General features: G+C 40.3%; 1 long non-coding RNA gene across 1 annotated transcript in view; it reads right to left on the bottom strand.

Annotated features, from left to right (window-relative positions):
- The window catches only part of LOC113624349 (uncharacterized), a 187,087-nt gene that overhangs the window by 91,876 nt on the left and 81,691 nt on the right, over positions 1-13,520 (bottom strand). The window contains exon 4 of the long non-coding RNA XR_003434310.1: positions 7,746-8,029. This is a non-coding gene — a long non-coding RNA (uncharacterized LOC113624349). The remainder of the gene's footprint in view (positions 1-7,745; positions 8,030-13,520) is intronic.

Raw genomic sequence — 13,520 nt, 5'->3', positions numbered from 1 at the left:
AAAGAGTGGGGTAAGAGTGGGGTAAGAGCAAGTCAATGACTGGGAGTGGGTGGGATCTATTAGGTAGGGTGGTCAGAAAAGTCCCCTTCGAGAAGGTGGTATTTCAGAAGAGATATCAATTAAGGCAAAAGAAATGCCAGGGATGTTAGTTTCAGCTTCAATAAAGATGTTAAAAAAAAAAAAAAAAAAGAAAAAAAAGAAATGCCAGGGAAAGAATCTCACTGGCAGAGAAAAGAGCAATTTTCTAGTTTCAAAGGCAGGAAGGAATTGCTCTATTGTAGGGCAGCAAGGAGAATGTTGTAGGTGGATGGGAGTGAATAAGGCAGGAAATGGTAAAGATGAGGTTGTGTAGTCAGTAGCCAGATTGCATCACACCTCATAGGAGTTTGGAATTTATTCTGTGAGATGGAGAGTCACTGGGGGTTTTGACAAGCATAGTAATTTGATCTAATTGTCCTTAAATATTATTCTGGTGGCTGTGCAGAGAATAGATCAAAGGGGAGCAAACAGGAAAGCTGAGTGGCCAGACATGATACCCAGTACTAGGGATGCAACGATGGGCAAGAAAGAGACTTAACAGAGAGCCACACAGGAGAGTGATAAGGAATATAGACTCCAGCAAGTCTATGTGAGTTTGAACCCTGGCTCCTCCATCTTATGCTCTGTGACCTTGGGCAATTTGTTTTTCAGCTTTTGCTGTATTTCCAGTCTTCATTATGCTGTACTTTAAAAAAATTTATTTTATTTATTTATTTATTTTTGACTGTGTTGGGTCTCCGTTGCTGTTCAGAGGCTTTCTCTAGTTGCGGCGAGTGGGGGCCACTCTTCATTGCAGTGCACAGGCTTCTCACTGATGTGGCTTCTCTTGTTGAGGAGCACGGGCTCCAGGCACCGGTCTCAGTATCTGTGGCGCAAGGGCTTAGTTGCTCCGTGGCATGTGGGATCTTCCCGGACCAGGGCTCAAACCTGTGTCCCCTGTCTTGGCAGGCGGATTCTTAACCACTGCACCACCAGGGAAGTCCCTATTATGTTGTACTTTTCAGAACAATACCTTCAGTCCCAAGTTGAATAAAGTATGTTGATAATGACCGTCCTTGTCTTGTTCCTCATCTTAATGGGAACGTTTTCAGCATTTCACTATCAAGAATTATATTTGTTGGTCTTCCCTTGTGGCGCAGTGGTTAAGAATCCATCTGCCAATGAAGGGGACACAGGTTTGAGCCCTGGTCCGGGAAGATCCCACATGCCGCGGAGCAACTAAGCCCGTGTGCCACAACTACTGAGCCTGCGCTCTAGAGCCCGCAAGCACAGCTACTGAGCCCGCGTGCCACAACTACTGAAGCCTGCGCACCTAGAGCCCGTGCTCCGCAACAAGAGAAGCCACCGCAATGAGAAGCCTGCACACCGCAACGAAGAGTAGCCCCCGCACCGCAACGAAGAGTAGCCCCCGCTCGCTGCAACTAGAGAAAGCCCGTGCACAGCAACGAAGACCCAACACAGCCATAAATAAATAAATAAATTTATTTTTTTAAAAAAGAGTTATATTTGTGGTATTTTTTTCTTTTTTTGAGGATGTCTATTATCAGGTTATGAAAGTTTCCTTTCACTCCTAGTTTGGGAAAAATTTCTTGGGCAATTTAATGCCTCTGTGCTTCAGTTTCTTTGTATATAAAAATAGGGATAATGATAATAATAAGTACTTATCTCCGAGCGTTGCTGTAAAGATTAAATAAGTTAAAACATGTTTAGTGCTTATACCCAGAACCTGGCACAAAATAAATTCAGTACAAATGTTAGCTATAAGCATTACAGCCTGTGAGGAGGTTAGATATACCAGACGGCACTGGAACTGATCATTTATAAAAGCAACAGTGAGTGTTAGTACAAGGTGCTGGGAAAGCTCGTAGGAAGAGTTCCTACCTAGTCCTGGGTAGTCAGCACAGTGGTTGGGCACATAGTAGGTGCACAAATAAATACTTATTGTGGTCAAATTTTATGGCCTTTCATTTTCAGATAGCTCTTTTGGGTATCAGTTTTAATTCCATAAAGTACTATTACTGGTATACAAGAGTCATTAATCTCTGTGTTTATTTGCTACAGTAGAATTCATCTCCACTTTTAAGTATTTTTAATTAGTGTTTCCTCTTAGGATTTTATTATTCATTTAAGCCTAGTTATTCTCCTATGAAAAAAGTTACTCCTTGATAACAAATAGATACTGAGGAAGATACAATAGCTCTACAGGTTACAAAGTTAGAATCTGCACCAATGGTTTCCTAAACGTTCCCCCACCTTTAGCCTGAAAGCACCCTTGCCTTCCCTAATTTATTAGCAATGAGTCCTTACAGCACAAAAGTAGCGTCCAGATTATGTATGGAAATAAAATGAATAAAGAAAATGGCCTTGTAAGAAAATGTAGTGAATGACTCTGTGTAATTACTAAAATACCACCATAGGAGGGCCCAGTGTCTTTCCTTGAGTGTGGTGTGTTCTTTGGAAGAAAGACCTCTAAGCCTCCTGACTCCCAAGGACAAGCACATAAAGGAGATGAATCACTTTCCAGTTTTCATCAGTGAATCACGGTTGAGATCACCACTACTTAATTTGAGCTTTTCAAATGTATGAGTCACCACACAAGTCTCTGCATTCTAAATTAGAATGAGAACAGATTTCGTGATGTTCGGTCAAGTAGCTCTTAAGGGGTCTTTCTTCCTGGAACCAGGGCAGTTTGCCTGGACTGGAGGAATGGGGATAGTACATCATATGTATTCCAAACAGCCAGTTCAGGCCTAAATACGCTATCCCAGCAGCTCTCTGGTAACTGGCTCAATAGAAGTCAGGGGATAAAGAAAACTCTGTCAATGGTATAAATAGTACATGTAAGAGCTCTGCTAAAACCACAGGATCCAGAGACAATTTCAGGCATGGGAATCCCACCAACCAAATTCAGGTATTTCCTTCTTTTATTAAAGTTGTTAGCACTTAACTCACACTTGCCTCCTCTAATCCAAGGCATGCTGTCATCCACCCCAGGAGTCCCATAATCACATGGATGACCCCCTGGATTCCTCAGTCTGTGACTTCTTTGACCTTCTGAGCGCTAATGACCTTCACCTCACATCTCCCTCCCCCATCTCTCATGTCACATCACTCACTCCCACGTCCATCCTGGATTGCTACCTATGCTCCTATTCCATCTCTTAAGGCTTAAATTCAAACTCTCCACTCACTGCAGACTTCCTTCCATCTCTCTCATTCAATTACTGCCACAGTATTATTTCTTCAACTTCATCATGACTTCCAGATACCCTCTGATTCCTCTCAAAGCATCCCCTCTTGTCTTCACCACTTCTTCAATAATATAGTTACTACAACAGTAGTAATTACAATAACAAGTAAGTAATAGCAATTAACAACAATGACTAGCATTTATTGAGTTCTTAGTTTATTCCAAGCACTGTATTAAGCATTTTCGTGCCTTACATCATTTAATTCTCAGGACTACTCTGTGGACTAGGTGTAAAGGGCCTTAGTCAAGCCTTCCATTCTGAGCCCTCTCTAGGTCTCGAACTGAACACATATACACTGCTCATCATTACAATGTAACTGCACACAAGAGATGCACAGCCGTCACTCTAAAACCTAGGACAATGTAGCAGGATGGCACTATGGCTTAGTAGAATTATACCTGGAACCTATGTTGTTTAGATACAGGTAACGGGACTTGCCAAAGGAAGTTTTTTCAGCCTTATAAAGAAATTATACTAGAGTTTGGGTGTGACATATTATGGAATATAAGAGGCTTGGTAAGCTCCCCCTCAGGGCTTCCTGCAACCTGGCAGGATCTCATCCTAGACAGGTGAAACATCATCACCACCAAAGTAGGCAGTTCTGTGAAGAACTAGGGAAACAAGATGTTACACTTACTTCACATATATTCGGTGAGATAATCTGGGCATCCTTTGCTTAAAATGTTTCCTTTGCTCTTATAACATCCATACATTTATGTATTAGAGTTTGCCAGACCTCCAGCCTGAATACCTTATACAGATGTTATCCCCATTTTACAGATAAATAGCCTAGATTTTATCATTGCAACCACTCTCTTGCCGACAGTTTCAATCCCTTTCCCAACAGTAATTTCATTGCACCTACTTGTCCAAACCTCTATCCAGACCAGATTTTTCTCCTGACTTGTAGAACAATATTAGCTACTTCCTACTTAACATTTCCCCTTGGTATCCCACACATATCTCACACTCAACATGTCCAAAACTGAGCTAAGCTCCTCCCCCAAACTGCTCTTCCTCTCGGTTCCCATCTTTTTGACTGATGCAACTAGTTACCCAGCCTCACAAGCCAAATACCTGGACATTAACCTTTGTTCTTCTCCTTCCTCACAGTCCAGGTGCAAACAAACACATGTTGCTCTCATCCCTATTACCTCTCAAGGCCATATCATCCTCTTCATTCCCACCATCACTCAGTTCAGGTATCTCTAACCTGGGAGAATTTGGTCTGATGTCCCTGCAATTTGATCTTTTCCCTACAATTCATCTCAAAGATGCAATTCAATCTTCTCCCTACAAAAATCCTTCAGATTTTTCTGAAGGGAAAGTTCGATAACATCCTTGCTATGCATAATACTTCTAATGGTTTTTCCCACTAGGGCTTCCCTTGTGGCACAGTGGTTAAGAATCCGCATGTCAATGCAGGGGACACGGGTTCAAGCCCTGGTCTGGGAAGATCCCACATGCCGTGGAGCAACTAAGCCCGTGTGCCACAACTACTGGGCCTATGTTTTAAAGCCCGTGAGCCACAAGTACTGAAGACCATCACCATCCCCCTCTCATGTTTGGATTAGGTCATCTTCATATGTGCTCCTGTATTACCCAATTATAGTAGTTAACACATTATATTGCGATTATATAGTTACTTGACTGTTACACCTATCCAACATAAGCCCCCTGGAGGGCAAGAAATATTTATCATTCAATCCCCAGTGCTGAGCCCAGTGTCTAGTGATGCATGCAAGATTCTCAATAATTTATTGGAATGATTTTGTTTGATTGAGATCTCAACTCTCTGAGAGTACTTACTACCCAGGTATATTCCTCACAGAATCTCCCAGAAGCATAAAGCAAGAAGAAGCTTAAACCTAGAGCTATCTCTTTTTATTAAGGGCTTTTAAAAAATTATTAGAATCATATGTGTACCATAAAATTCATTTCATCACTGACCTACCAAATTGTTCTATAAACCTCTGGCTAGACTGATTCTATGTTGTTTGGTAAAAATGTAATCTCTTTTGCTTAAGAGAATGCATGCACATGCATGTGCGTGCGCACACACACACACACACACACACACACATTGGTTTTCTATTGCTGCATAACAGATTACCACAAACTTACAACTGTAAATAACACAAATGTATTATCTCACAGTTTTCAGGAGTCAGATGTCCAATACACTTGAACTGGGCCCTTTGCTGAGGGTCTCAAAGGTTGACTAAAATCAAGAGGTCAGCTGAGCTGAGCTCTCCTCAGGAGATTCGGCGGGAAGAATATGCTCCCAAGACCATTCCTGTTGCTGGCAGAATCCAGGTCTTGTGATTGTGGGGCTAAAGTCTCCATCCTCTCACTGGGGGCTGTTGACCAAGTGTCACTCTTGCTCACATTCCTCAGCTTGTGGCTCCCTCCGTCTTCAAGCCAGCAATTACATGTTGAATTCTGACTTCTGCTTTTCCAACCAGAGAAAAACTCTATTGAGTTAAAGGGTTCATGTGATTAGAACAAGTCTACCTTGCTCTCGTAAATATTTATTTTATTTATTCATTTTGGTTGTGCCAGGTCTTCGTTGCAGCAGGCGGGATCTTCGTTGTGGCATGGGGGATCTTTTTTAGTTGTGGCATGTGGGCTCATAGTTTCAGCATGAGGACTTCTTAGTTGTTGCATGCAAGCTCTTAGTTGCGGCATGCATGTGGGATCTAGTTCCCTGACCAGGGGTCAAACCCGAGGCCCCTGCATTGGGAGTGTGGAGTCTTACCCACTGGACCACCAGGGAAGTCCTACCCTCGCTCTCTTAGGGACAACCAATTAGTAACTTTAATTTCATCTGTAAAATCCCTTTTCTTACGTAAAATCATATAATCAGAGAGTAACACGAGAGGACAGAGATCAAGGGGCCATCTTAAAATACTGCCAGAATACTTAGAATACTATCCAAATTTCCCTCTTCTTATAAGGACATCAGTCAACAGATTAGGGTCCCCTCTAATCCAGTATGACCTCATCTTAACTTGATTATATGTCCATACACCCTACTTCCAAATAATGTTACATTCATAGGTTCCAGGTAGACATGAATTTGGGGGGGAAACTGTTCAACCTATTCTATTGTCCTTGCATTAATTTCACAGGGTTTTGCTCCATTAGACAAGAGTCATACCCACATATCTTTTTGAGAAGGTCTCCTCTCTATCTTTGGCTTCTGCAGAGATGGCTAAGGGATACACCCCTAAGCTTCCGAGAGACCCTCTGGTTTGATTAATGGGATCTGTGCATCACACTCTTAATCTCTTAGAAGAGGCTTTTGTATGATTGAATACTTTGACCTGTTGGTCTTTCTGTTGTTTTAGTAAAGACCTGTATAGACACGGAGTCCTTCTTTCCTCTATGTCATGCTTTCAGAAGTCATTTCTGACATTTAGCATCTTTTACCACCTGAAAACCCTGAGAATTTTCAAGATTATCCAGTCCTCATCTCTTTATGTTTACCAGATTTTCCCTAAAATTATTTCTTTTTCACATTTTAGTATAAGCCGTAAGGAGAGACAAACCAGCACCTTTAACACTTTGCTTGGAAAACTCCTGAGATGTATATCTAAGTTTGTCATTTACACATTCTGCTTTTGACATAACTGCAGGTCACAATTTTTCTAAGGTTTCTGCCACCACACAAGAAGGATTCTCCTTCCTCCTGTTCCAATAACATGTTTCCCACCTCCTTCTGAGTCCTCACCAGCATTGTTCTTAAAGTCCAGATTTCTAAGAACAGTCTGTTCATGGTGATTTAGGCTTTCTCAGAGAAAATCTAAGTTTTCTCTATAATGCTTCTCACTTCTTTCTGAGTTTTCACCAGCTGAATCTTTAATGTCCATATTTCTGCAAACAGCCTGTTCAAGGCAGTTTGGGTTTCTTTTATCATGTTCCTCAAACTTCTTCTAGCCTCCAGCCACTGCCTAATTCCAAAGCTACTTCCACACTAGGTATCTGTTACTGTGGGGCAGGACCCCGCTTCTAAATACCAAAATCTGTATTAGTCTTCTATTGCTACACAACAACTTACCACAAACTTAGCAACTGTAAACAACCCATACTTATTACAGACATATCTGTTTTATTGTGCTTCACTTTACTGCACTTCACAGATACTGTGTTTTATACAAAATGAAGATTTGTGCTAACCAGGTATCAAGCGACTCTATCGGCGCCATTTTCCCAACAGCATTATATTTTAGTTAAGATATGTACATTGTTTTTTAGACATGTCACTGCATTCTTAATGGGCCACAGTATAGTATAAACATAACTTTTATATGCAATGAGAAACAAAAAAATCTGTGTGACTTGCTTTATTGCGATATTCTCTTTATTGCAGTGGTCTGGAACCAAACCTATAATATGTCCGGGGAAAGCCTGTACCTGACAGTTTCTGTGAGTCAGAAGTTTGACGTATCTTACCTAGGTCCTCTGCTTGGGATCTCAAAGGCTGAATCAAGGCACTGGCCAAACTGGAGGCTCTGAATAAGAATTTTCTTCCAAGTTCATTAAGGTTGCTGGCAGAATCCAGTTCTTTCTGATTGTAGGGCTGAGGTCTCCATGCACTTGCTGGCTGTTGGCTGGGACTCACTCTAACTCCTAGAGGTCACTCACATTCTTCAGCTTGTGGCTCCCTCCATCTTCCAGCCAGCGATGCTATGTTGAATTCTTCTCATGCTTTGAATCTCTGACCTCTGCTTTTCCAACTAGCCAGAGAAAAAATTGCTTTCAAAGGGTTCAAATGATTAGGTTAGGCCCACCTGAATAATCTCCTTATCTTAAGGTCAACTGATTAGTAACTTAAGTAAAATCTCTTTTGCCATGTAACCTAATCGTAGGCATAACCTCAGAGGGTGGAAATCATGGGGGCCATCTTAGAATTCTGTCTTTTATGCATCCTCACACTGAAAATACTCTAGAAATGTATTCATAGTGACAACTCTGAGTTTTCATTTCTTTCTCCTTTTTCATTTTGTGCAATAAAAAAACATATGACTTGGCAATCAGGAAAAATACAGAATGACACCATTATTAATTTAGTTCAAATCACTGTGACCTTACAGAATCTTGGAGCTGTTTGCCCATTTGCAATAACTACGACTGCATGAATTACTGATTACAAAAGATAGTCAATTTTTAGAAAACTGCTTTTGTTACATTGGAAGGTTTTTCTGCAAACACATACACACACACACACACACACAGGCACACACATGCACATATAAGTATTTCTAATAAAACAGATGTATTGTTAATGACAAGCCTTGAGACTAGGTGGTTTAAAATAAGTGTGCCTAACACTTTTATTAGGTCTCACTTTACCTACTTTTATAGCAAAAGAAATACAGATGCTGATGTCCTATTAGCTATAACAAACCAGCAGAGCAGGATTGCATAATACAATTGGCTTTCAGTTTCTGTTTATGCACCAAATGTTTATGAACTCCCACTATATGCCAAGCACTTGGGTACAGAGATACAGATGGTATCACCATGAACCCAAATGAAGAGCTCAAAATCTCTCATTTTTCCCAGCAGGCAAGTTTCTAATTTCACTATTTCACCTAAACATGTATACTTTAAATATTAGTTGCCAGATTCTGGAGGGCATTTGAGAGATCCTAAAAATGTTTTCATAATTAAACAAAAATACACCTGCATTACAATCAGTGTTTATTCCTTGTTTCTTAAGAAACTGATGTTTTAAAAACAGAATTTGGCAAATTGTAATTTTTCTTTAAACATGACCCTTGATCAGACATTTTCTTGACTATTTTTTTCAGAATCAGGCAAAAGACCAAGGTCACCTGTCTTTGGGGTCACGTACCTTTAAGGTCACATCTCTTTGTCAACATCGTCTGTTCTTTGGAAACATATAGTAGTTGGCCCCAAATGCCACTTACTTTGAAAAGATCTTGTTGGCTTAACTTCAGCCTAACCCAGCCAACCCACTGAATCAACCCAGCAGCAAGCCGGGCAGACGCTGGAAAAACGGAACACCAGGCTGCTCATGGGCTGTTTCCACTAGAGCATACTGCATTTTATGGGCGAAAGGTGATTAGTCATTTAGAAGGTCTACCCGCTGTGGACATTTTAATGCAGCCTGGCATTTCTGACACAACTTTAAATTGCTTGGCTGTTTAGTTGCTGTTCTTCACCTGCTTACAATTCCCCATCCTGAACTGCAATTCTTCTGACCAGAAATGGAGCAAGTGGGGAAGGACTACAAAGAGAAACTCCAAAACGTTCAGTGACCTGGAGCTGAGAGGAGGGAAAAAGGAAGAACCGAGTCTGACAGATGGGGATTCTTCCGCTATTCCTCTTTTCTATTCTGCTGCCCCATTTAACTGTCTTCTAATTTCTTCCATCCCTTTCCTCATCTGAGAGATCTTCCTTACCACCATTAATTCTCAAACACTACCCAAACATCCCCACCTTCTTATCCTTCTACTAACACTGGTGCTACAGGTGCTAACATAGCCATGCTGGGCTTCCAATGGTAAAAGTTAAAAATCACAGCCTTCCATTGACTTACTGTTCACCTCTTCTTTCATTCATTCAAAGGACATTTACCAAGTGCCTTCAAGGTGTCAGGCCCAGGGCTAGGTGCTAGGGATAAGCAGGGGAACGATACCTGGTCTCTACCTTCAAGGAGATGGAAGGAACAGTCATATACACAAGGGTCTGTAACACATTGCATTAAGTGTTTGTGCAAGAGCACGGAGAAAGAGTTGGACTCATCCTAAATAGGTGCACTAAGGGAGGCCAAATTTTAACAGTCCTCCGCCCAATAAAACCCTATATGCTAAAACAAACAAACAAACCAGTCCAACTCAATCAGGTACAAATTAATAAGAATTTTCCAAGGATATCTGGGAACTGGGTTGAACTGGGGACAGAACTGCTTTCCAGGGAACAGTCACAGGTAAAATAAGCATATTTCTAGAAAGAGGTTTGTATGCCAGGAGAAATGGAGGTCAAATTTGTGAAAGACGTGCGTTGCAGGAGGATTCAGGATATACCACATATCTGTTTATCTTGGTAAATTTTTTGCTCAGAGAGAAGAAAGAAGTATGAAATGAACTTAAGTTCACAAATATGGGAGGCAGGATATGCATCAATGCACTTTTTAGAGTGCTTACCTTGGCTAAGAACAATGCAGTGTGGTCTCTTTGCAAATCAATAAGTAGAACCATAGAGACAGAATTGGTGAGACTTAAAGGTCACCCTCTTCCCCAGCCTCCTTGTAAAACATTTGAAAAACCTTGATATTCCCTTGCAATGTTATAAAGACTACTCTTTGTAACAATATCAAATGTCCTTTCCATGGAAAGATCTCCCCATTCAACCTTTTTTTCATTGCTAACAACCAGAGACACATATTTGCAACTTAATTCTAGGCTTGAAGGCCATGATCTTGAAAAATCACTCTCAACATTGCAAGTGTCAACCTATAATAAAAACATTTTTTAAAAGTGGGCTGGAAACAGCACCTATTCCCACAAAGGGTTTGGCAACCCAGACCAACTAGGGGATGCAGGGATGAGGTAAGAGGAAACTTCAAAGTTTCCTTTGGAGCCTGGCCTCTTTCATTCTTTTTTCAGACATTCCTTATTCATTAATGAAATATTTATTAAAAGCTTTGCCCATGCCAGTCACTGTACATGATACTAGGAGCACAGAGAGGAACCAACAGTTCAGTTCAGCCTCTCAAGATAGTCCTAATCTAAGGCTGATGACAGAGAGGTATATGATCATAATACAATGTGAGGAAGACAAAAACCCGAGATGGGTGCCAAGCCCCAAGGAGTATAAAGGAGAGTGTGCTGCATTAAGGCTAAAGGGGTCAAGGAAGGCTTCTCAGAAGAGGGGATATCTGAGTTGAATCTCAAAGGTGGTAAAGGATTTCCCCGAGTGAAAGAGGATGGAAAAGGGGAGTGTGTGCAAAGGTCTGAAGACAGGACCCCTCACAAAGTGCTGGGAAAAAAAGAGTAACTTGCAATGGCTCCCTTCTTTCCCACCATCCTCACATCACTAATGATGATAGTGATGACTTTAACTTTCTCACGACTCAGTTCAGGCTCACAGATCCCATTGGGGAACTTACCAGCCACCACAGAGTCACCCCTGTGTGTGAAATTACCTCTTTATACAGGCTTCACTGTTCTTGAGGTTTGCTTCTCTGACGGATCTGTGGGCTGGTTGATGGATCCAGCGCTGGGAAGGATGCACTGACCCTGGGCTTGCCTTTAGGGAAGCCAAAAGATACAGAATTCCAGGTATCCCGGAGGTTGTCTAGCTGCTATGTACCACACCCAGGTTCTCAGCAAAGGCCAGGGCCCCCTGTGGCTGGTAAGGAAGAACCTAGAACGTGGGCCTTCCCTGGAGAAGTTCTCATGGCAATAGCAGAAGCACAAGATGGCAAGTTCAACCTTGTAATCACACTTTAAGCCTCCTCTTACATCACATCTGTTAACTCCCATTGGCCACAGCACATCACATAGCCAAGCCCAAGGTCAGGAGTTTAGAAGTACATTCTGCTCAGCTGAGGCCAAAGCAAGTCATAGAGTATCAAGCCCAACATCAATTGAGTTAGGGAAGAGAATTCTTCCCATGAGGTCACGGGCAGGGAATAAATATTTTGAACAATAATATAGTTCGCAACACTTCCTTTTAGAGGGCAGTTGAAACTTCACCTCATCTTGGGCTACACTGATTTAGCCCAATAAATTATAGCATTTGGTCTTTAATCAAGTGTTGGATAAATCTTTGAAGTCAAAAAAAAATAATTAATAATTAATTAAATTAATAATTAATTAACAATTAACTGAAGCCCAATAAATTATAACACTTGGTCTTTAATCAAGTGTTGGATAAATCTTTGAAGTCAAAAAACAATAATTAATTGAAAAAACAATAATTAATAATTATATTAATTGTATATCTAAGTTTATTCTCTGAGAGCAATAGTCCTGTCCTTGAAGAACAAACAATCTGAATGGAAAGTCACGAAATAAACTTATTTATATAAATTGAGCACCCCCTTCAATTTTTTCAGGAAGCAGTTGCCTTTTCTGTGAAATGTTCATATTAAGCTATTTGATCACTAGAGATATGTATTTTTAATGATTTTAAAAATCATTAGGATATTTGTTTGCTGGATATGCTATTAATCATTAACTCTTCTAGGGAGTAAAAAAAAATTGTTTAATGCTTTAAACAGCTTTATTGACACATAATTCACAATCAGAAAATACACTTCCCCCCAAATTTGCCCATATTAAATGTAAAATTCAATGGTTTTCCATAAATTTAAGTTTACAGAGCCATCACGACACTCCTATTTTAGAACATTTCCATCACCATCACTCCCAAAAGCTTTCTCAGGCCTATTTGCAGCCAAACCACTTTCTCACTTCCAGCCCTAGGCAACCGCTAATCTACTTAGTCTCTATAGATTTGCCTTTTCTGGGGATGTTTCATATAAATAGTATCATAGAACAAGAGGTCTTTTGCATCTGGCTCTTTTCAGAGCATAATGTTTTTAAGGTTCATCCACGTTGTAGCAGGTATCAGTAGTTCATACCTTTTTATTGTTGAATACTATTCCATTATGTAGACATAACACATTTTGTTTATCTATTATAAATATTCTTATCTTAAATTCTATTTTCCCTTATATTATTATAGCTGCTATATCTTTTTTAAGTTTACTGCTTGCATACACTCACACAGGTACATATATATTTTTTAAATCAACTATTTTTAATGTTTTAGATTTATAGAAAAATTACCAAGATAGTACAGAGTTACTGTGTAACTCACATCCATTTCCCCCTATTATTAACATGTAGGATGTTAATAATATCCTACATTATTAAGGTACATTTATTAAAATTAATGAACCAACATTAATACATTATTATTAATTAAAGTCCATTCTTTAATCAGATTTCCTCAGTTTTTCTCCAGTGTCCTTCTTATGATACAGGATCCCATCCAGGATGACACATTATGTTTACTCATCGTGTTTACTTAAGCTCCTCTTGACTGTGACAGTTTCTTTGATTTGCCTTGTTTGTGATAACCTTGACATTATTTGAGGAGTACTGGTCAGGTATTTTGCTTAATGTCCCTCTATTGGGGTCTGACTTATGTTTTTCTTATGATTAGACCGGGGTTATGGGTTTTGCAGAG

Source organism: Aethalodelphis obliquidens, unplaced genomic scaffold (genome assembly GCF_003676395.1).
Source record: "Aethalodelphis obliquidens isolate GAN/ISIS:26980383/991018 unplaced genomic scaffold, ASM367639v1 scaffold13, whole genome shotgun sequence".
Classification (NCBI taxonomy): Eukaryota; Metazoa; Chordata; class Mammalia; order Artiodactyla; family Delphinidae; genus Aethalodelphis; species Aethalodelphis obliquidens.
The sequence above is the reverse complement of the archived record's forward strand: the minus strand, read 5'-3'. Positions and strand labels throughout refer to the sequence as shown.